The 22,240-nt window shown below is 38.9% G+C and overlaps 1 pseudogene; it reads left to right on the top strand.

Moving 5' to 3' along the window:
- Positions 1-13,317: 13,317 nt before the first annotated feature.
- On the top strand, positions 13,318-20,916 carry LOC104419898 (annotated as a pseudogene).
- Positions 20,917-22,240: the final 1,324 nt, after the last annotated feature.

Here is a 22,240-nt window from a genome sequence, read left to right on the forward strand (position 1 = left end):
AAATCAGTGAAATTCGAGCTATGGTTTGAGGGTTGATTTTTGCATCAATTTAGTTGATTCTTGGATTATGTTGGTTAGAAAGAATTAGGGGGACAAAGGATTCAATGGAGGAGATAAGTATGTTGACTTCTTTTCCCCAGCTGCTCTCCACGGGCGCAGCTTCTCTTTCATTTTCCACGGAGTTGATCCCTCCACGTCGCCTGACCACCGCCTCTCTCCTTCGTGCGACAGCTTCTGCTTCCGTCTTACTTTCATTTTCCCCGAATACTCTTCTTGCATCCATCTTCATCGAACAGCCCTCCACCCAGCCTTGTCTTCATCCAGTCAACTAGCGAGATTTGCTGTTGATTCCTCTTCATCCACGCACGAGCCGCCCACTCCACGCGTCTTCTTCCCTTCATGCATCCATCTTCATCGAAGGCCAAAGCCCACGCTTCCTTCATTCTGGTTTTGCTTTCATTTCCTTTACAGCAACCCACCGAATTCTCCATCTTCAAGTTTTTGTTGACTGGATTTTCTTCAACGCCTGCAACTTTAATTCGTCCACCACCTTTTGTCCTTTCTTCATCTCACCGAAGCCATCTCCGCCCATTCGGTGTCTCGGCTTTGCTCGGTCGATTTCCCCAGCAGGAGCTCCAAGTGTTGACCGCAAGCCGCTCGCCTCTCCCTCCTTCGTGCGGCCCAAGCCCACCCGAAGCCAACCACTCGAAGACCCGCTTCAACCCCTTATGATTCAAGACCGAATCCAGCAGTTTCTGTGTGGGTTTTCTTAGCCCGAACAGCAAGTTCGTTGGCCATTTTCAGTCGATCTGAGCATTCCCTCAGCCTCGCCGTGAGTTCAAGTCTCGGTCGCCGTTGCGCCACCGTCGCCGTGAGCTGATTTTCGGGCTTAATCGGTGAGTTCTGTTCTAATCCTTTATTAGTGGGCTAATGACACTTAGGAGGCGTGTTAGTTAGCTAATTGATGGATTAGTTATGTTAATTAGGTTTAGGATGGCTTAGCTAGATTAAGTATATAGTTAGTAGTTAGTTGGTTTATTTAGTTTAGTTAGGTGGATTAGTTAGGAATTAGTTAGTTTATTTAGTTAGTGTACTTAGATTAAATTATATAGCACGGTTAGATTTAATTATTAATTAGATTATTTATTTTAGTTATTTTAGGTTAATTTAATTAAATTCTTTAAATTTATTTATTTTGTAATTTATTTAATTTTTAGGTAATTTATTTAATTATTAATTATTTTCCGAAATTAGTAGGATAGTAGGTGACCAAAATTTCGTGTTGATTGCAATGGTGTGTTCAATTTCTACAATTGGATGTTAATTTGTGCAAATTGAGTGCTGATTAGAATTTTGAGTATTTAATTCTAAAATTTGTAAAATTCATTATTGATTCAAAAAAATCCCTGTGTCGGGTTAAACACCGAAAATGGTTTTATGTACTATATAAACCAGTGGGATTTTAAATTGGAGGATATCAAATTTTCTAGTGTGAATTGACCGTGTACCCACACACGACTATTTTATCGTGTATTTTTAATACGAAGAAAATAGACCAGGTTCACTATTTTAATTGAGACATTTGAGTGCAATGCACAGTGTCTAGGGCCGAGATTGCTTGGTCGTATGTTGGTTAAGAGAAACCGTTCTGGTGCCCTAAGCCGGATGTTACCCATTCATTGGGACTTGGGTCGTGATGATTCTCGGACCTACGTCCCCTTCGAGGAAGCCGTCTAATTGAAAGACGTAGCTGTGCTCAAAGGAGGTGAGATGACGCCTGGCAATGCCAGAAGACCGCCGATATTGGAGTTGGCCGTACCCTTGAGAGGCGTAATTAACAATTGGAACGCATGATTATTGAGTTTGATGCACCCAATTATGAGACCAAAACTGTGTGACATGGAATGGGATGTGTCATAACGGTTTGGCCTTATAATCAGGACCCCGGTGATTAATTGAATTGATGAGGTGTTCCAGTTGTTATGTGCATTGATTATATGCATTGCAATATGAACTGTACTGACGTGCAGGAAAGGAAACTGAGGCGAGGTAAGTCCTCTGTGCCAATTGAGTGGTTGTGTGGTTAGGACACTTCTAGGTGTATTTCCCTCATAATCGGGGCTTAGACCGTGAACTCGCTGAGATTTATATCTCACCCCGTCGTGGGCTTAAAATTTTCAGGGCCGTAGAGGGAGGACTTGGAGCTGAGCTGAGGTGACCTGAAGAGTAGGTTAGATAGGACAGCCTCTTTTTGAGAACTAGTCTTTTGGTTATAGACTTGTGTAAAAGACTCAGTATGTTTATAAAGTGTGGTTTGTTTGTGAATGTGATGTCCTGCTTTTCTATCCCGAGATAGTTACTGTCAGGGGATTTGTTATTTGCTTCCACATGTGCAATAAAATAAAAGGGTCGGCGACTCGTCCTGGGAAATCGCAAAATATTTATCGACTAGAGAGGGATGGGCATGCGCTCGAGGATTGGGGTGTGACAAGGAGTGCCAAAACTTTCGTACGGTGTTTACTTGTGTATGAAAACTTTTTTTTTTCGCTTACTTAAGTGCCGGATTGGAGTAAAATCATTCACTTAAGTACAAGTTCTAGCCAAATGTTCCCATGAATTTTTGAAATTTTTGTTTTTGTTTTTATTTTGCTTTTTTTTTCTTTAGGGCTGACGAGTGTTACCGGTGACCATTGTTGGCCGCAAAACCCTCACTTGAGGGCCACCTTGCCCTTGGCCACGAAGGCACCTAGGCCTCACTAGCCGCTGGTGAGGCCGTGACGCCCTCACCCATGGCCTTCATGGTCAAGGCGAGGCAGCTCTTGCCCAAATCTAGTCGTGAAGGCCATGGTCGAGGGCATCGTGACCTTGCCAGCCCAGGTGAAGTGCCATCACCTACAGTCACCTAAAGCTAGTGAGGGCTCGACAGCCTCACTCGGGCCTTCATGGTTGACGGCAAGGCGAGCAAGGATTGCTAGTGACCCTCGCCGACCATAAAGAAAAAAAAAGCCAAAATGATAATTATAATTATAATTATAATTATAATTATAATGAAATATTATAATAATATTTAAAAAAATTGTCCGCATCATACCAATGAATCCATGTTAAACGACCGGTGTTGGCATTCAAGTGAGCGTCGTACGAAAGTTTTGGCACTCTTTATTTTCTTTTGCCCAAGTTTAGGCCATATAGCAAATGCGGTTAGGCCATTTCATTACCCTTCTCTTTCAACCCAAGTTGCCAAACTTGTACTTAAGTTTCAAAATTAACCGCTTAATTTTCCTTCATTATGACATTTATTTCGCTCAATTATAAGATGGAGTGTTCGAGACAACAATGTCTAGGATTTTATTTCGTGCACACTCCTTATGAACTTAGGTTACATGGACTATATATTGCTATATGTATTTTTCGAAAGGATATTCTTTTGTATTCAAATTCTTTTGTGGAATGGATTGCGTTAGGTTTCCTCGCTAATCAAATTTTAAGATACTATATTCATTGTAGAAGGGCTCCGTGTACTTCGTTCTCTTGTAATACTTACACGTACCCAATAATTTGTAATTTAATCTTTGTACATATAGTTGAATGAACTGTACGCGAGCCAACATTTGGTGTGTCGATAAAGGCCGAGGCCAAATTTCCAAGTGCTTAGAGTCCGTTTATTCATCATGTCACATGATACGTTCTTTTATTATTCACTTGTATTCTGACCAACCCCACATATAAAGAGTAATGTAAAAGCACTCTAAGCTAGTCTCGTAAAATTATAAAATTGAGTGTTGGAGAAATCTTCTTGAAGTGTTTTGAAGTTGACAAAACGTTTCCATCAGTCTAGTCTGAAGGCTTGCAGACTCTACTATTTAAAGTCTGAAGACCTCCGGACAGCCAGACTCAAGACTCAAAGTCTATCCTCACTAACAGTTTCTAATCCGTTGAAGAAAGGCTATCCAGAATCTGGATGTTTCATTAAGGATGTGACCTTATCGACTGGAGAAGATCTCTTGGCTGGATATGACATAACGGAATCCTTTGTTTGATTATAATTGATTCAAAGATTAAGGATCCGATGATTGGCAAAGTATACTTGGAAGGTTCTACTTATGGAAACCGAGATCCGATTGTATGGGCGAACATGATTGATGGGCTATCGACATGTTCCTAAATAGCTCGAATGATCTTCCTAATTGATTCCGTCAATGGGTAGATTGGAGGAATTCCTTTGGTAAGTGTCAACAGGTATGATGGCATGAAGGAATATATAAGGAAGACATTCCAGTTGTTCGAGAGGTGCACGATAGAAGAATTCTAAAGTTTGAAGCTCTTTGTTCTTAGTCAATTCATTTGAGCAAAATCGTGTAAACAAAAGAGAGTCTATATTCGTGAGAAACCTTGAGGAAGTGTGGTAGATCATCTACACTGTGGAATCAAGGAAGAACTGTGCTATAACTTCTCTTTTGTTCATAGTGAAATCTAGCCGGTAGGCTGTCAGTGCGGAAGAGTGGACGTAGGTTTAGAATAAAGCCGAACCACTATAAATCTTGTGTTCAATTTTCTCTTCCCTAACTTTTACTTTACTTTGATCGAATTTTCCTTTCTATCATTTGCCTAGAATCGCTTCCGTATCTCGAGAATTTGTTTGTGCACCTATTCACCCCCCTCTAGGTGCTTATACTAGCTATCTCAATTGGTATCAGAGCCTGTGTACTCACTTTGTTTGAAGTGTTTTACTTTAGAGTTAAAGATCCATGGCTAGTATGTTGGCTCCAGGGCTGGTAGAAGGGCAAAGCAATACCTTACCACCTTACTTTGATGGAAAGGATTACAACATATGGAAAAACAAGATGAAAGCATTCCTAAGATCAAAGGATCCTCTAGAATGGGACGTTGTAGAAAAATGAATCATTCCTAAAGCTGCATCTGTCTCAGAAAGAGGAAAAGATGCTGTTGAGTCTAGCGAAATGACTCAGGAAGAGATAATCAAGAGACAAGCTCTTGATGCAAAAGCAATTTATTCCTTATATTGTGCTTTATCCCCTACCGAATATAACAGAATATCTTCTTGTGTTACAGCCAAAGAAGTCTGGGATTGACTACATATTACCTATGAAGAACCGATCGAGTGAAAGAGACTAGAATCAACATTCTCCTCGGCCAATATGAAGCCTTCAAAATGAAACCAAGAGAATTTATAACTGATATGTTTAGTCGTTTTACAAATATTGTGAATGGTTTTGAAAATCAAGGTCAACCAATTTCGATCCCATGAAAGTAAACAAGCTACTTGCGTGGACTCTCCAAGGATTGGAATCACATAAAGAGCTCAATCGGAGAGACCCAAAGAATAATGTCACTATCTCGTTGATGAGTTGGTTGGGACTCTTCAGTCTTATGAAGTGGAACGAATCAATGAAGACGAAGACCCTAAAGGTAAGAAATCCATTGTATTAAAATCTAATGATGATTCTGATATTACGTTACGAAGACGATATGGATGATGAGGAACTTGCTCTCATGATAAGAAGATTCGAAAGCTGAATAGAAAAGGAAGAAGATTCAATCCAAAGAAACAAAGTTTTCAAAAGCAACATACTAAGTCTTTGAGGATGATGAATCGAACAAAGATGTAGTCTTTCTTTGAATGTAAGAAAATGGACACATCGTAGACCAACCGTCCTCTTCGAGGGAGAAGAAAGGAAAAACTGAAAAGAACCGAAAAACTCTTAAAGCTGAAACATGGACTGATACGAGTGTGAAGAAAGTGATGATGATTATGCCAATATATGTTTGATGGCACAATCGGATTCATATTCGAATTCCGAGACAGATTCAAAAAGCGAATTTGAGGTAAGTAACTTCAAAATCCCTATTAAGGTTTCAAAATACATTGATGAATTGTGTTTTAGTCTTAAGACTTCTCTTAAAAAGAATTTCCGAACTCAAGAAGGAAAATTCTGCTCTAAAACAACAGGAAAATATTTTGAAAGAAAAAGTGAATTGTTTAGACAAGAATGTTTCTTCTCTTAAAGAAAGTGAAGATAATCTTTTAAAAGAAAATGCATTCTTGAAAAGTGATATCTCAAACATTTCCAAAAGATTTTCTATAGGATCCGAGAAACCGGAAAAAATTCTCTCTCGTTCAAAGACCTTATTTCAATAAATCTGGTTTGGGAATGACTACTGAAACCATTCCTTTAATTGATTTTCCTAAAGTAAAAGAAAGAATCAAACAAAGACCCACAAGAGATGCTTACAAAAATCATTTTAAAAGGATCTTTGTAAAACCAATAGGTCGCAATGCTCTCAAATGCTCAAAGTGCAATAGTGCGAGATCATTTTGAAAAAGAATGTCCTATGATTTGGAAACCTGTTAAAAGGTATGGGCAAAAAACCGCATATCATACTAACACCAATGGACTCAAGAAAATATGGGTACCAAAGAAGGTTTGAGTTTCTTTTTTTAAATGCAGGTCACTATCAAGAAAAAGGTAAAATGGTATCTGGATAGTGGATGCTCAAGACACATGACGGGAGACTCAAATTACTTCATAAAGCTTGTTCGAGTAAATGGTGGAAAAGTCTCTTTTGGAGGAAACAACAAAGGAAAAATCGTGGGATTTGGAACTGTAAAGATTGGAAATCTCACAATCAGCAATGTTTCCTTAGTGGAATGGCTTAATTACAATTTGCTCAGTATTAGTCAGCTATGTGATATTGGTTTCAAAATCAACTTTCAAGAGGGAATATGTTCAGGAATTAGTAAAGATTCTACTCAGTCATTCATGGGTTGAAGACATGGAAATATCTACCTCTTGGATGTGAAACCAGATGAATCACAATGTCTAATCTCAATCCAAGACGAAGCAAACTTATGGCACAAAAAGCTTGGGCACGTCAATATGAAGCAAATAGCAAAAATATCAGCAAAGAAGCTTATTCGTGGTCTACCCAATTTATCATACCAAAAGTCTGATCTATGCACACCATGTATATTGGGAAAACAGTAAGAAATTCCTTTAAACCAATAAATCAAGTTTCCACTAACCATGTACTGCAGCTTCGCATATGGATCTTTTTGGACCAACCGTAACACAAAGCATTGGAGGTAAGAAATACTGCCTAGTAATTGTGGATGATTACTCACGATTTACTTGGGTATATTTCTTGGCAAGTAAGTCTGAAACTTTCTCTTACTTTGAAAAGTTTGCTAAAAAGGTTCAAAATGAAAAATGGTATGTTATCTCGAGTATAAGAACAGATCATGGAGGTGAGTTTGAAAATCATGATTTTACAAAATTTTGTGATGAATCTGGTTTTTAGCATGAATTCTCCTCTCCATATACTCGAGCAAAATGGAGTTGTGGAAAGAAAGAATAGATTACTTTAAGAAATGGCTAGAACTCTTTTAATTGAAAGTAACATCTCTTCACGTTTTTGGGCTGAAGCAGTTTCTACAAAGATGTTACATTATAAATAGAGTTTTTTTAGGCCTATTCTGAAAAAACCCCTATGAACTATTCAAAGAAAAGAAGCCTATTGTTTCATATTTTCATGTATTTAGATGCAAATGTTTTATACTGAAAAATGCAAATGATCGAGTTGGTAAGTTTGAAGAAAAGTTAGATGAAGGCATCTTCCTTTTATATTCAACCTCAAGCAAAGCGTCTGAGAGTCTACAACAAGAAGACTCAAATAGTGGAAGAATCAATGAATGTTAAATTCCAAGACTCTATGCAAAATGAATCCATTTAGACTCATCTTGAAGAATCGGAACTTGCTCGGACTCTACAAAGTCTAAAATAGCTCGGACTTTGAAGGATCAACAACAAGTGACATTTGAAGATTCAAGTGAAGGAAGTGACCATCAATCGACAAATTAACCAGCAACTGGAAACATAAGTCCAATCATCCCAAAGATCTTATTATTGGCGACATCAATGAAGGAATTCGCACAAGATCCAAAAGGCGTGAAGAGTCTAGTCTTTGTGGCTCTTGTTTCAAATAGAACCCAAAAGCATAAAAGAAGCTTTATCTGATGAAAGCTGGATTGAAGCTATGCAAGAAGAGCTCAGGCAATTCAGCATTAATGATGTCTGGGAATTGACTCCTAAACCAAAAGGTAAATCTGTTATTGGAGCTAAATGGGTTTTCAGGAACAAGATGAACAAGAAATGAAAAGTTATAAGAAACAAGGCAAGACTCGTGGCTAAGGGATACACACAAGAAGAAGTGATAGACTATGACGAGACTTACGCACCAGTAGCAAGGTTAGAAGCAATTCGATTATTACTTGCTTTTGCTTGTTATAAGAATTTCAGGTTATTTCAAATGGATGTCAAAAGTGCCTTCCTAAATGGATTCATCCAAGAGGAAGTCTATGTGAAACAACCTCTTGGGTTTGAAGACCCAAGGAAACTAGACTCAGTATTCAGACTCAAAAAGGCTTTATATGGCTTAAAACAAGCACCTCGAGCTTGGTACGACAGACTGAGTAAGTTCTTAATTGAAAATGGATTTGTTAAAGCTAAAGTAGACACTACTCTTTTCATTAAAAGAGAAAGCAAGAGTTTTCTACTTGTTCAAATATATGTCGATGATATTATTTTTGGATCCTCTAATGAAAGTCTCAGTGCAAGAAATTCTCTAAGACTATGCGGGATAAATTTGAAATGAGCATGATGGGTGAGTTAACCTTCTTTCTTGGACTTCAAGTGAAACAACTAAAGGAAGGAACTTTTATTCATCAAGAAAAATATGCTAATGATATTGTGAAGAAGTTTGGATTGGACAATTGCAAAAGGCCGATATACCAATGTCAAGCTCCTTGAAGATAGATAAAGATGAAGGAGGAAAGAAAGTTGACCAAAAGTTATACAGAGTATCATCGGTTCACTTCTTTATCTTAATCTTGCTTCTAGACCTGACATTTTGTTTAGTGTTTGCATTTGTGCCAGATTTCAAGCAGACCCTAAAGAATCACATTTAAATGCTGCAAAGCGTATTATCAAATATATTGCATCAACTTCAAGCTTCGGTCTTTGGTATCCTAAAAGGGGAGATTTTACTCTTCTCGGGTACTCAGATGCAGACTTAGCCGGATGCAGAGTTGATAGAAAGAGCACCTCAGGTACTTGTCAACTACTTGGAGGCAAGACGGTGTCTTGATTTTCAAGGAAGCAAAGTACAGTAGCTCTCTCTACAGCAGAAGCAGAATATGTAGCTCTTGGAAGTTGTTGTTCACAAATTCTGTGGATAAAACAACAGCTAAGAGACTTTGGAATTGAAGATTCATGCACGGAGATTAAATGTGACAACACCAAAGTGCAATCAATCTCACCAAGAATCCAATTCTTCACTCAAGAACAAAGCATATAGAGATTCGACATCACTTCATTAGAGATCATGTTCAAAGTGGAGAAATTACGATCCGGTTTGTTGACTCAAAGAACCAACCGGCGGATATATTTACAAAGCCTTTGGAGAAAAATCAATTTGAAATTATCCGTTCCAGACTCAACATTTTGAGGTTTGAAGAAGTTAAAATCTAGAGACTCTCAGACTCAGACAAATAAGACTTTAACTGCAAGACTTTGATTGTAAGTTATTTTCTCTCTCTAATCTCATCTTGAAAAGGTAGATTTATCAACCGTGTTTGATTATTGTTATCTCAACCGCTATCTTTAATTGACAAGATTATTGCATCGTTTCCTGTAGAAAAAGGAGTTATCTTGAAATGACCATTTTTCGAAAAAGGCGTTATTTTTTTAAAGGCATCTTTTCACTTTCCATTACGACGATTGATATCCCTCCTTTCAATTGTCTTATATACAGCCTCTTCGCTTAACTCCAAAACCCTAAAAAGCACCAATCTTCCATTCCTGTTTTCTTCTCTTGTTTAATCTTCGAAAAAGTTGTCATCTTTCTTGAGAAAGTCAAGCAAGGAATCTTTCAAAGACTAAGAAAGATGTCGTCTTCAAGAAAGTCTTCGAGGATCGCATGGCGGGACCACAACGAATGAGTGAGGGGCCTACGCACTTCGATCTCACTTTGAAGAAGAAGTGTCTCCAAATCGCGGCGAGCCCACAACATTCTCGGCGTCATTCTCCTCCATCTAGTCCTCAAGATATTGATCATCAACAAAATGAAGAAATCATTGAAGATGCGAGACTCGTAAGAGTTCAAAGGCCCTCTTTTATTTATAATTTGTATCGTGCTTTAAAAGGGACTCGGTACTCCATTGAACTATGTCGATGATTTTCTTAAAGACAAAGGATATGGAAATGAATATATCTTTTTGCGAAAAATGGAAAGTTTGGGAATTGCTCGTAAAGGGGTGGCGAAAAAAAAACCCTTGCGAATATCCCAAGTGATCCTCGTGATTGGGAATTAATCCGGTAGATGGAATTGATGATGACAAATTATTCAGCCAATTTCAACCAAGAATGGGAGTTGCGGCGGAAAATCGAGGAAAAATGGGAGAGTTGTTTAAATCGAATGAACATAAGGATTTATACTCAAAATTGCTGAAGCGTGGGGTGATAAACCCTAGGAGTGTGGATTTTGATTTTCTGGATGCTGTGAATGTGAACTTAAAGGAAAAGTTCGGTCATCTTCAACTTGAAAAATTCTGCTCTGACACTACGGAGGCCTATCCTCAACTAACTGCATATTTCTATTCAAATCTTAGTTTCTTGGATGCGAATAGATTTTCCTTCAGTGTCAAAGATCAAGACTTTGTAGTGGATATGGATATGTTGAGATGTGTTAGGAGTTGAGAGAGGAAGATATCAATGGATCAAAGTTTCTATTGCTCGTACTACACTAGAACTTGTTAAGGACAGGAGAACAGAGGAAAAGATTTCCTATTCAAGTATGAGTGCATTCAACATCTTGCTGCACAAAATTGTAATCAATTGTCTCAGACCGAAATCAACTTCCAAGACCGATGTCTCAAGTTCGAGGCAAAGCTAATGTATGCAATCATCACTGGGAAAAGGTTTTCACTTCCTCACACTGTTATGTTCCACATGTATAGAGCTGTGATGAACGACAGAGGTCAACTTCCTTATCCAGAACTTGTGACGAAGTTATTCAGACATCTGAACATTCAGCCTCCGCAAATTCTTTGTGCTCGATCGTGCGATCATATGGTGGTGGGACTGAAAATGGTGACCAAGATGCGTCGAAGGAACTAAGCAAGGCATTGGAGAAATTTAAGGAGAAGACTCCGAATCAAATCTCATCAATTCTCTTCCAGCAGGAAAAAGAAAAGGGAAGGAGCCCATGGATGCTCCATCCAAGAGAAGAAGAGCTCTCCTCGTTGAGGATGAAGATGATGAGGAAAACATCACTATTTCTGCTTTGAAGAATCTCAGTCGATCTGTTCAAGAGAAAGAGTCAGAACAGTAGACAGAAGAAAGAGCAGAGAAAGAAGCAGAGGAAAAAGAAACGGAGAAAAGAGATCAAGAAGAAGGAGAACATGAGGAGCACTCTCCACCTGAAGGCATGAACACAGTGGGAGACCAAGAGAAAATATGAATGTCCTAAAATCCTGCAACTAGTGAGGGAGTCAGTCGATCCCCAGCAGATCCAGAGGATATTTATGCCTCTCAGTTTCCTGAGGAAGGTCATGATGTTTCTTCGCCAAATCTGCATGATTATGCTGATCTACCATCGTCTGCATTTACTCCATTAGATTGTGCCAACGCCAGTACGCAGACCGACAATTCAGCAGACTTTCGCGAGTTATGGATATTCTCTTGGAGATGCAAGGTTAGATATATGCATTGGGATGTGATGTTCAAACTTGCGGAATGCAGGACAAGTTTCTTCGGGTTCATTGAATGATCAAATCCAAGCCCTTTCTCTTGATTCAAGCTAATGCTAAGGGTGAGGATGTTGCACAACTGAAGGAAGACTTAAAAAGGTTGGAAGGCATTGTTCGATCGATGGGATATTTCCAGCTTGTTCGTGTTCCCAAGCATTCTTGACTCCATTTTCATCTCAATCTTTTTTATGCTGACAAAAAGGGGGAGAGTTGCAAGACTTGAAAAACTTTGAACTTAAATTTGTCGAACTTTTGGCTTGTTTGGTTTGTGGTATGTGGTATGTTTTAACTTGACTTGTGAGTCATGTGTGTTTGGATGTGGACTAAATTTGGGATTTGGATTTGACTGCTTATTAACTACTATTGATATCTTATGGATGGCTTTATTGCATACTGGACTAACCTATTTTCTGTGGTTGCATTCTAGTATTATTCATTTAGCCATTTATGTCTATAATATATGCATATGTGTTTGAGAAATGTTTTGCAAGTCAAAGTTTTCCAAATCTGCAGGAAAGTTTTGTCACCATCAAAAAGGGGGAGATTGTTGGAGAAATCCTCTTGAAGTGTTTTGAAGTTGACAAAACGTTTCCATCGAGTCTAGTCTCGAAGGCTTGCGACTCGCTATTTAAAGTCTGAAGACCTTCTGGACAGCCGACTCAAGACTCAAAGTCTATCCTCATTGACATTTCTAATCCGTTGAAGAAAGGCTATCCGTAACTGGATGTTTCATTAAGGATGTGACCTTATCGATCGGAGAAGATCTCTTGTCCGAATATGACATAACGGAATCCTTTGTTTGATCATAATTGATTCGAATATTAAGGATCCGATGATTGGCAAAGTATACTTGGAAGGTTCTACTTATGGAAACCGAGATCCTGATTGTATGGGCGAACATGATTGATGGGCTATCGACATGTTCCTTAAATAGCTCGAATGATCTTCCTAATTGATTCCGTCTAATGGGTAGATTTGAGGAATTCCTTTGGTAAGTGCCAACGGGTATGATGGCATGAAGGAGTATATAAGGAAAACGTTCCATTTGTTCGAGAGGTGCACGATAGAAGAATTCTAAAGTCTGAAGCTCTTTGTTCTTAGTCAATTCATTTGAGCAAAATCGTGTAAACAAAAGAGAGTCTATATTCGTGAGAAACCTTGAGGAAGTGTGGTAGATCATCTACACTGTGGAATCAAGGAAAAGCTGTGTTGTAACTTCTCTTTTGTTCATAGTGAAATCCAGCCAGTAGGCTGTCAGTGCGGAAGAGTGAACGTAGGCTTGGAATAAAGCCGAACCACTATAAATCTTGTGTTCAATTTTCTCTTCCCTAACTTTTACTTTACTTTGATCGAATTTTCCTTTCTATCGTTTGCCTAGAATTGCTTCCGTATCTCGAGAATTTGTTTGTGCACCTATTCACCCCTCTCTAGGTGCTTATACTAGCTATCTCATTGAGCACTATAATAAAATATTAAAAAACAAACAAATTATGTTCGGTAGTAAATCAGAAATTGCAACATTACTTAATATACCAATTTCATCTATCAATCTGAGTGTACAAGTAGCACCGGTCGCTATAAAAAGAGTCGAGGCTCTTCTTCCTCACACACGAGAGAGAGAGAGAGAGAGAGAGAGAGATGGGTTCTCAAGCGAGAGGAAGCCTCATGCAATATGCATCCCGTACCCAGCACGGGGCCACATAAACTCTATGCTCAAGCTGGCCAAGCTCCTTCACCAAAAGGGCTTCCACATCACCTTCGTCAACACCGAATACAACCACAAGCGCTTGCTGCGGTTGCAAGGGCCCCACTCCCTCAACGGGCTGCCCCACTTCCGCTTCGACATGATCCCCGATGGCCTCCCGCCCTCGGATGCCGACTCCACCCAGGACATCCCCTCGCTCCGTGCTTCTCTATCTGAACACGGGCTATCGGCGTTGAGGAGTCTTCTCGTGAAGCTCCAAGAGCAATCCCAAGACGGTGTGGTGCCCCGGTCACGTGTATCGTGTCGGACCGCGCGATGACGTTCGCCGGATGCTGCCGAGGCGTTGAAGATTCCTGAAGTTGTGTTTGGACGCCCAGTGCTTGCGGGGTGCTTGCTTACGCTAAGAATCGTCGTCTTGTCGAGGATGGTTACGCCCCTTAAAGGTCCACACTTCATATTATATTTGTCAAAGGAGGATTTAGGTTTTTTCAACTTTTTTCCGCAAAAAATATTTGCAGTTACATTTTTTGGAATATGCACGTTTCTCAGTTCCATATGCACTTCTCTTCCTCTGCTTTTTATTTCTCCCCGTCCTTCATTTACATTTCGAAAGAAGACTAGTTTTATTTCGCACATGGCATGAACATAAAAGACAATAAGAGAAATGCAAAGACAACTAAATTTTTTAGTAAGATGTTTACTATACATGATCCGGCAAGAGCACTTTGGGTGTTATATAAGTTGATCACTTTGAGTTAGGTGCTACTTATTTGAATATCCGATGTGATACCACATATACAAACAAATAAATTTTAATAGGAAAGTATAGTATAATTAACATAGTGCTAGTCTACAAGTTACGTACGAATACTAGTTTACAACAAGCACCATTTTTGTGTCTGAACAACGGAAAGATATATGAACACTTATGCTTTTGTATACAAATCTTATTTACGGTTTGAACCCCTAGCATGATTTTTTTTATATGGAGCATATTGCTGGGGAAAATAAAAGGTGGTTCTGTTATAAACTATAGATAAATATTTTAAATAATATTCTCAATGGTTCTATCTACCCTTTATGTTTGTGGTTTGAGGTGTCAAAATGGGTCTTAAATCTATATTTGACTCATTTAAATCATAAATAGGTAATATATGAGTCACTTACATTTTGAAATGGGTCATATATGGGTCATTTATATTTTAAGGAGACTAGTTAAATGGATCTTAAATAGGTTGGATTTAAAAATCCATTCCCAACCCAACTTCCCCTTTTAACTTTATAATTTTTTAAATAAAAATAAAAATTAGAATTATTTTTTATATTTCATTTTCCTTATCTTTTTGATTTTTTATCTTTTCCTTTTTATTTTTCTTTCTTCTTCCTCCTTCCTTAGCTAGTGGCCAGCATGATGACAGTTGGCGATCGGCTAGGCAAGGCTTGAGCTCGTCGACCTCAAGCAAGCTTGAGGTCGTTGACGATCGGTCGGTGAGGCATGAGGCTCGCCGATCTGGCGAGTCAATCATCGGCAAAATGGAGCTCGCCTAGATTTGGCGAGGAGCGAGCTCACCGACATTGGTGAAGCTCGAGCTTGTAAATGCTAGTACGAGCACCTAGAGGGGGTGAATATGTGCAAAAACAAACTTTTGAGAAGTATAGTGTAAAACTTTACTTTTAACCTGAGTTTGTTTAACAGAAGATTTTAAAAAGAAAAGAGACTCTAACAATTAAATAAAGTTACGAGCAAAGTAAATGAGTTTAGGAAAGAGAATAAGAACACAAAATTTATAGTGGTTCAGCTTAATCCAAGCCTACGTCTATTCTCCCGCACTGACAGCCCACGGCTGGATTTCACTATGAATCAAAAGAGTCATTACAGTATCACATCCTTGATTCCATAGTTTAGAGACTCTGCTACACTTCCTCTAGGTCTCACAAATGTATAAACTCTCTTTTGAGTACAAGTTTATACTCAATAATTGAATTGGCAAAGAACAAGGAGCTTGAGGCTTTGAAATTTATCTAATGCGCACACACTCGAATAACTAGAGTGTCTTCCTTATATACTCCTCCATGCCTTCATAACCGTTGTCACTTTCCAAATGAGTTCTTCCAATCTACCCGTTAGACAGAATCAATTAATGAGATCTCGAGTTATTTAAGGAATATGACCATAGCCCACCAATCCTGCTCATCCATACAATCAGGATCTAGGTTTTCACAAGTAGAACCTTCCAAGTATGCTTCACCATTAAACATATCCAAATTACCCAAATTAAAATCAAGGATAGTAGATTCCGAGATGCTATCTCCAGCCGTGAGATCTTCTTTAGTTGATCGAATCAAATCCTTAAAGAAATACTTGAATCTGGATAAGACTTATTCGACGGTCTAGAAACTTTCTAATGAGGGTAAACTTTGAATCTTGAGTTTAGCGGTCCAGCAGTCTTCAGACTTTGACAAAAGAGTCTCGCAAGTCTTCAAACTAGACCGATGGAAACGTTTTGTCGGCTTCAAAACAAATACGAAGTTTTCTCCAACAGAGCTCACCTCCATTTGGCGAGCCACGAGCTCGTTGACCTTAGTTGAGCTTTGGCTCGCGAGATCTCGGCAAGCCACGAGCTCCCCGACCATGACAAAACTCGACTTTGCCCGATTTTGGGAAGCCGCGACCTTGCTAACCACAACAGAGCTCAAGTCGGCAAGCTCAGGACGGTCACCACCAGCGGAGGAACAAGGGGGAAGAAGAAGCAAGAAAAGAGAAAAGAAAAGAAAAGAAAAGAAAATAAATAATAACAAATTCAAAATTTTAAAATAATTAAAAGTTTGATTTAAAAAAAATATTTTTGATAGATAGATATCCATATACATACCGGAAAAGTACTTTTAGAGGAAGCTCGATGTTGTCTAAATCGAAATTCAATCAATATCGAAATAGAAATTCTAAATTATATAATGTAATTTTTAATTTGATAAATCACAATCAAGAAGTTACCCATTCTCACATCCTAGAAGATTTGTTATAAATAAATATTTTTTTTTCATGTTAATCATTAACTAATCAAACTTTTTCTTATCAAGAATTTTCAAAAGTATTTCAATTTAAGGTTTTTCACCTTTTTATTTTATTTACTAATTTTTTTTATTTAGTTTACTTTTTTTAATTTGATGTGAATTTTTTTATTTAAGTAATATATATTTGTGTGTGTGTGTGTGTGTGTGTGAAGAGCTTAAAGTGTATTATATGGGTGGAAATGGGTTTTTTTAGATTGAGTTAAATATTACTGTGTCTCGATAATATGGGTTGGGTCAGGTTGGGTATAGGTTATGTATGGATTGTCAAATTTACATTATATGAAAATAAATCAAAACGGGTTAAAGGGGTCAATATTGGTCAGATCATTTTTGACTCGACCCACCTATTTAACGGCCCTATTTGTGGTATAACCCTTTGATTAGACAGACCCAACCTACTTGTCGAATGGATATTTAGAGACCATAGTAAGCATTCGCCTGAGAGACTTCCCCACCTTCATCCGAACCCTAGACCCCCAAGACATCATGCTCAATTACACCATCCAAGAAGTTGGGAGATCTTCCAGGGCTTCCGCAGTCATCCTCAACACCTTCGACACCCTCAAGCATGATGTCTTAGAGTCTCTCTCCTCTGTCTTTCCCTGCATCTACACCATCGGGCCGCTTCAGCTCCTTGTTGACCAGATCCAAGACGAAGCCCCGAGAATGGTAGGGGGGAACTTATGGAGAGAGGATCCTGGGTGCTTGCCATGGCTTGACTCAAAGGATCTTGGCTTGGTGGTGTACGTGAACTTCGGCAGTGTCACGGTCATGACGGCTGGCCAACTGACCGAGTTCGTGTGGGGACTGGCTGACAGCCAGAAGCCTTTCTTGTGGATCATAAGGCTGGACCTCATGGCAAGTGAGTCGGTTGTGTTGCCGCCCGAGTTCATGGAAGAAATTGCGGGCTGAGGGATGCTGGCAAGTTGGTGCCGGCAGGAGGAGGTCTTGAAGCACCGGATGATCAGGGGTTTCCTGACGCATAGCAGATGGAACTTGACACTCGAGAGCCTTTGCGGCATCATGCCAGTGATATGTTGGCCTTTCTTTGCAGAGTAGCAGACTAACTGCCGGTAAAACTGCATGGAATGGGGGATCGTGATGGAGATCGACTGTTGCGACCTTCCCGAGGGTAAATTACTCAAAAAGGCTAATGGATTACTAAGTCTGAAGATTTGGCACGGACCCTCCCAAGTCCTACCAATCGCGACTTGATACTAAGAAATTAACTCATTTAAACATGCAATTATACTCAATTTGGAGCCGCCACTAATTAATTAGGGTTGGTTAGAAACCCGAGTAAAGTATGGGAGAATACTTTACTTTTGTGAACCAGAGATTCAATAGATCCGGGGACATGATCACGCTAGATTAATCTAACGCCCTTTCGGTACATTTTTATTTTAATTTCAAAATATTTTTGTAGGCAATATTGATTAATTTTAACCTAAGCTACTAACATGCAAATGGTGGTCATGCGGGTGCACAATCAATGAAATAACATTCAATAAATCAAGTGATAAATTGTAAGAAATTATAAACTACATCTTCATTAAGGCCACTCTCTAAAGAAAAACTTACAAAAATGCTAATAAAAATGCATGCCCTAAACATGATTTCTAAATGACATGACACCTAGTTTTTCTTTTTCTTTTTTAAATGTTAATTATATGCAATCTTAATTTAAATTTGATGTGCATGAGTTTTACTTTAATGACATGTGAGATGTAATTCATATGACATAATTTGAATCATTACAATATGTGTGCAATCTAATTTACATAATCCTGAACATGACACCTAGTTTTTCTTTTTTCTTTTAAAAATGTTAATTATATGCAATCTTAATTTAAATTTGATGTGCATGAGTTTTACTTTAATGACATGTGAGATGTAATTCATATGACATAATTTGAATCATTACAATATGTGTGCAATCTAATTTACATAATCCTAAATGTGCATGTGCTACATGATATGGGATGGATGACATGATAATTCTATATGCATGTTTTTTTATGATTTTTTTTAATGATTTTTTTTTAATACATATATGCAATCTACACTAAAACAATGATGACATGAAATGGGATTAATTATGAACTAACCTATTAACTAACCAAATAAATGACCTTTGTGTTTTCGTATTTTTAAATGACTTAATAATTCTTATTAAGAAAAACAATATAATGATGCAATACTAATCTTTGGCTTTTTTTATTAAAAAAAAAAGAACTATACGACGGCAATATTAAAACATTAACCTATGACCCACTAATTAAAAGCGCAACATGTGATGTGCACATCACGAAATCTATATAACCTAAATAACATTTTTTTGTTCTTTTTTTTTTGTTTTATTAAAGGAAAATTATCCTAATTCTATATGAATCTTAAAAAAATTACAATACATTGCTTTAAACATGAAATGTGTATGGACCTAAATACCTAAATCCTAGATATGACCTATGATGCATGATATGTGATGAGCAAATAATGATAACATACCAACATATATGTCCTATTGAAAATCCATCAATGTAAATCAAGGACATATTATCTTAATATGAATCAATGATGCAAAACAATTCATGAATTTGTCATGAAAAGTCAAAATAATCAAAAATATAACCTGACATCTTGCGGCTCAATATTTTTGATTATTATGACTTAATATGACAAATTTACTAATTGGATAACGATAAAAATAAATCAGAATAAATCAAGTTAGAATAAAAAAAAACTATGAGTCTAAATACTCGAACTAAATTTAGCCTAAAATTTTTACCTATTCCAGAGTATGACTTTTTTTAGGGGTGGCGCCAACAAGGTGGTGGTCTGTGATTGTGGTTCGGTGATGGGTCGCCGTTCGGAACAGGGGGTGTTTGTCGGAGCTCCGGCGAGGTTCGGGCAGTAACCGGACCTGCAGCAAAACAGAGAAGGCAACTGGTGGCTCTGTTCGGACATGCAACAATGAGCAGAGGAGCAGCAACGTTGTGTACAGGGGCGTCGGGCTACTGAGACTGGTCCAGGCTGCTGCGGAGGGAACAACGGCGTTGGGTTCTGGGCGATCGCGGAGTCTGTTGGTGTGGGTTGCAGAAGAGCGCCAGGGGAGAGCTCCCGGAGGTACGGTGATGGTTCGGCAGAGGTGACGTCTCACGGGTGTGTGGCGGCTCGGTGTTTATTTCCGGCGTCATGGGTCAGCAAGCACAGCAGCAACGGCGATCGGGCAGAGGTGCTGGTGCAGTGGCGTCGGCTGAGTGGAGGCAGACAACCGGGTTGCTGGGCGCGAGTTGCAGGTCGTGGGCTTCGAGTTGCAGGCAATGTAAATCTGGCGGTAACAGTGGCGTCGCAGGGGCTGGCAGGCGGGGGATGGCTGGAGGAGAGGCGGTGGTTGCAGAGAAGTCGAGAGCAGGAGAGCCCAGCGTCTGGCGGAACGACGTGCTGATCTCGAAACAGATCGCGGGCGGAGCAGGGTGGCACCGGTGTTCACGGACGAGCGCCGCGGGCGTGAAACAGAAGCGGAGCCGGCCGTCACAGCTGGGCGGAGCAGAATCGGAGCCGGTAGGAGGAAGGTAGAGGCGGAAACGGCAGAGGGAAGAAGGTGATGAACAGTAAATGTCCAATCACCTTTTTCCCTTTTGCTCTCTTTTTACTTTTCCCCCTTTCTTGACGACTGTTTCTTTGCTTACTTTTCTTTTCCTCAAAAGAACACTGAAAGCTTTTCCCTCTTTTGTTGAATTTTCTTGACCTCAACCGAGAGAAAACACCCACAGTTTCGAAGCCTTGCATCCTTTATTTATAGAGGAAAACTCAAAGTTGTTTTTGCAAGTGAGATATTCACTCAACCACTTAACAAAGAAATGGCTCCAAAATCACACAATAACTAATTTTTTTAAATTTTGAAATAAGGATATATATACAACAACAAAGATGTTCCAAAATTTGCCTCCACAACCAAATGTTTTATTTTATTTATTAGTTTATTATTCTCTATTTTTTATTTTCTAAAAGATAAGTTTTATCCTAGATGTTATTATTACCTAAATGCAATGCTATGAAATGTAATTTTTATATGATGAGCAAGTAAGTAGCATGGTTAAAATTAGGTGTCAACATCGACAATGATGTGAAGAGGGATGAAGTGGAAGGATTGGTGAGGGAGTTGATGGAGGGAGAGAAGGGGACGGAGATGAGGAAGAAGGCCATGGAGTGGAAGGCGAAGGCAGAGGAAGCAGTTATGCCCGGTGGGACTTCGTACAATAACGTGGACAAGCTCATCTCCGAATTACTCTCGTCCATTGATTAACCCCTATAGATGGTTGAAGGTTTTTGGCCAGTTGGTCGATCGATTAGTAAATTGCTCCTTGGAGAATCTAAGTTAGATTTTGGAGAGGTCTAGCGAGCTTTGGTGTTGTATGCAATATGTTAGTGTCTTGCCCTACGATCAATTCAATTGTTGAATGCAAGATCCAAGTTAGATGTTGAGTCTCATAAATGCGGACGCTTCAAGACTAAGATCTCCCTTCCTTCTCAATCATCCTTGGTAGGGGGATTGTTGGTGCGTCTGTACTAGTCCTCCAAGCCAGGGTACAGTACCTCAGGGTCGTGAACCGTCGGGAAAAACCGTTCATGTTGTTAAATAATACAAAGTGTTGTCAATTGTAACGGTTTATCCGAGTTGTTTTCATATTGTTGTAAATTGATATGAGGTGGATTAGATCACATGCCATTATGTTGATTTATGATTGTTTAATGAGTGTTTTCAAGCCAGGGGAATCATTAGACGTGATCGAAATCATTGTACAGCAAGATCCATTTATAGCTAGTCATGTTGATTTGTGATTATTTAACAAGTGTTTTCAAGCCAAATGAATCACAGACATGGTCGAAATTATTGTACAGTAAGATCCTATTTATGACCAGCCATGTGTACCTTTCTTACGAGTGCCATTGCTAGGAGTATAATGTGCTACATTAAGAGATGGATTTGTTAAATTTTGCAACTTTCGTAGTTGTCCATCTTCACACTGACTTGGTTTAATGGGCACGTCCAGCTAGTTCTGTCCAAGTTGACTGGCCTTCCGAAGATATTATGAACCCCTCGTGTTGGTCTCGCTAGTTTGCGAAAACGTCTTATACAAATGAATCTCTATAGCGGGAAGTCAAGAAATTAAAGATGCTGAGAAGGTCTAATTCGTATGTTTCGGACTAATGACGTTTGTAAGCCCTATTTTGACCAAAATGAAGGTGGGATCTCCTTGCTGGACTAGAAGACAATAATCTCATACTCAGCTCTACAAGATATTCGACCAAAAAAAAAAAAAAAAAGAGCTCTTCAAGATAATTGAGGACCCCATAATGTCCGACGATAGTTTCGGGAGAGATTCGAGAATTATAATGCACATGCGCCGTCCTGGAGTATGGATGGAGAAAAGAGAACGAGACGAGGAGGTGAGTTGATGGAAGGTCGCTTTGTTGATTGGAGACCGCAGGTGTTGGCAACACGGAAAATTATCTAAAAAATCTCAACTTTATTATGTAAATGTCAACTCAATCATAAATATTTTAATTTGGTCAATTAGTTCAAAACTTTTTTATAATTACCAATCATTTTACTTAGTTGTAATTAT

Source organism: Eucalyptus grandis, chromosome 9 (genome assembly GCF_016545825.1).
Source record: "Eucalyptus grandis isolate ANBG69807.140 chromosome 9, ASM1654582v1, whole genome shotgun sequence".
NCBI lineage: Eukaryota > Viridiplantae > Streptophyta > Magnoliopsida > Myrtales > Myrtaceae > Eucalyptus > Eucalyptus grandis.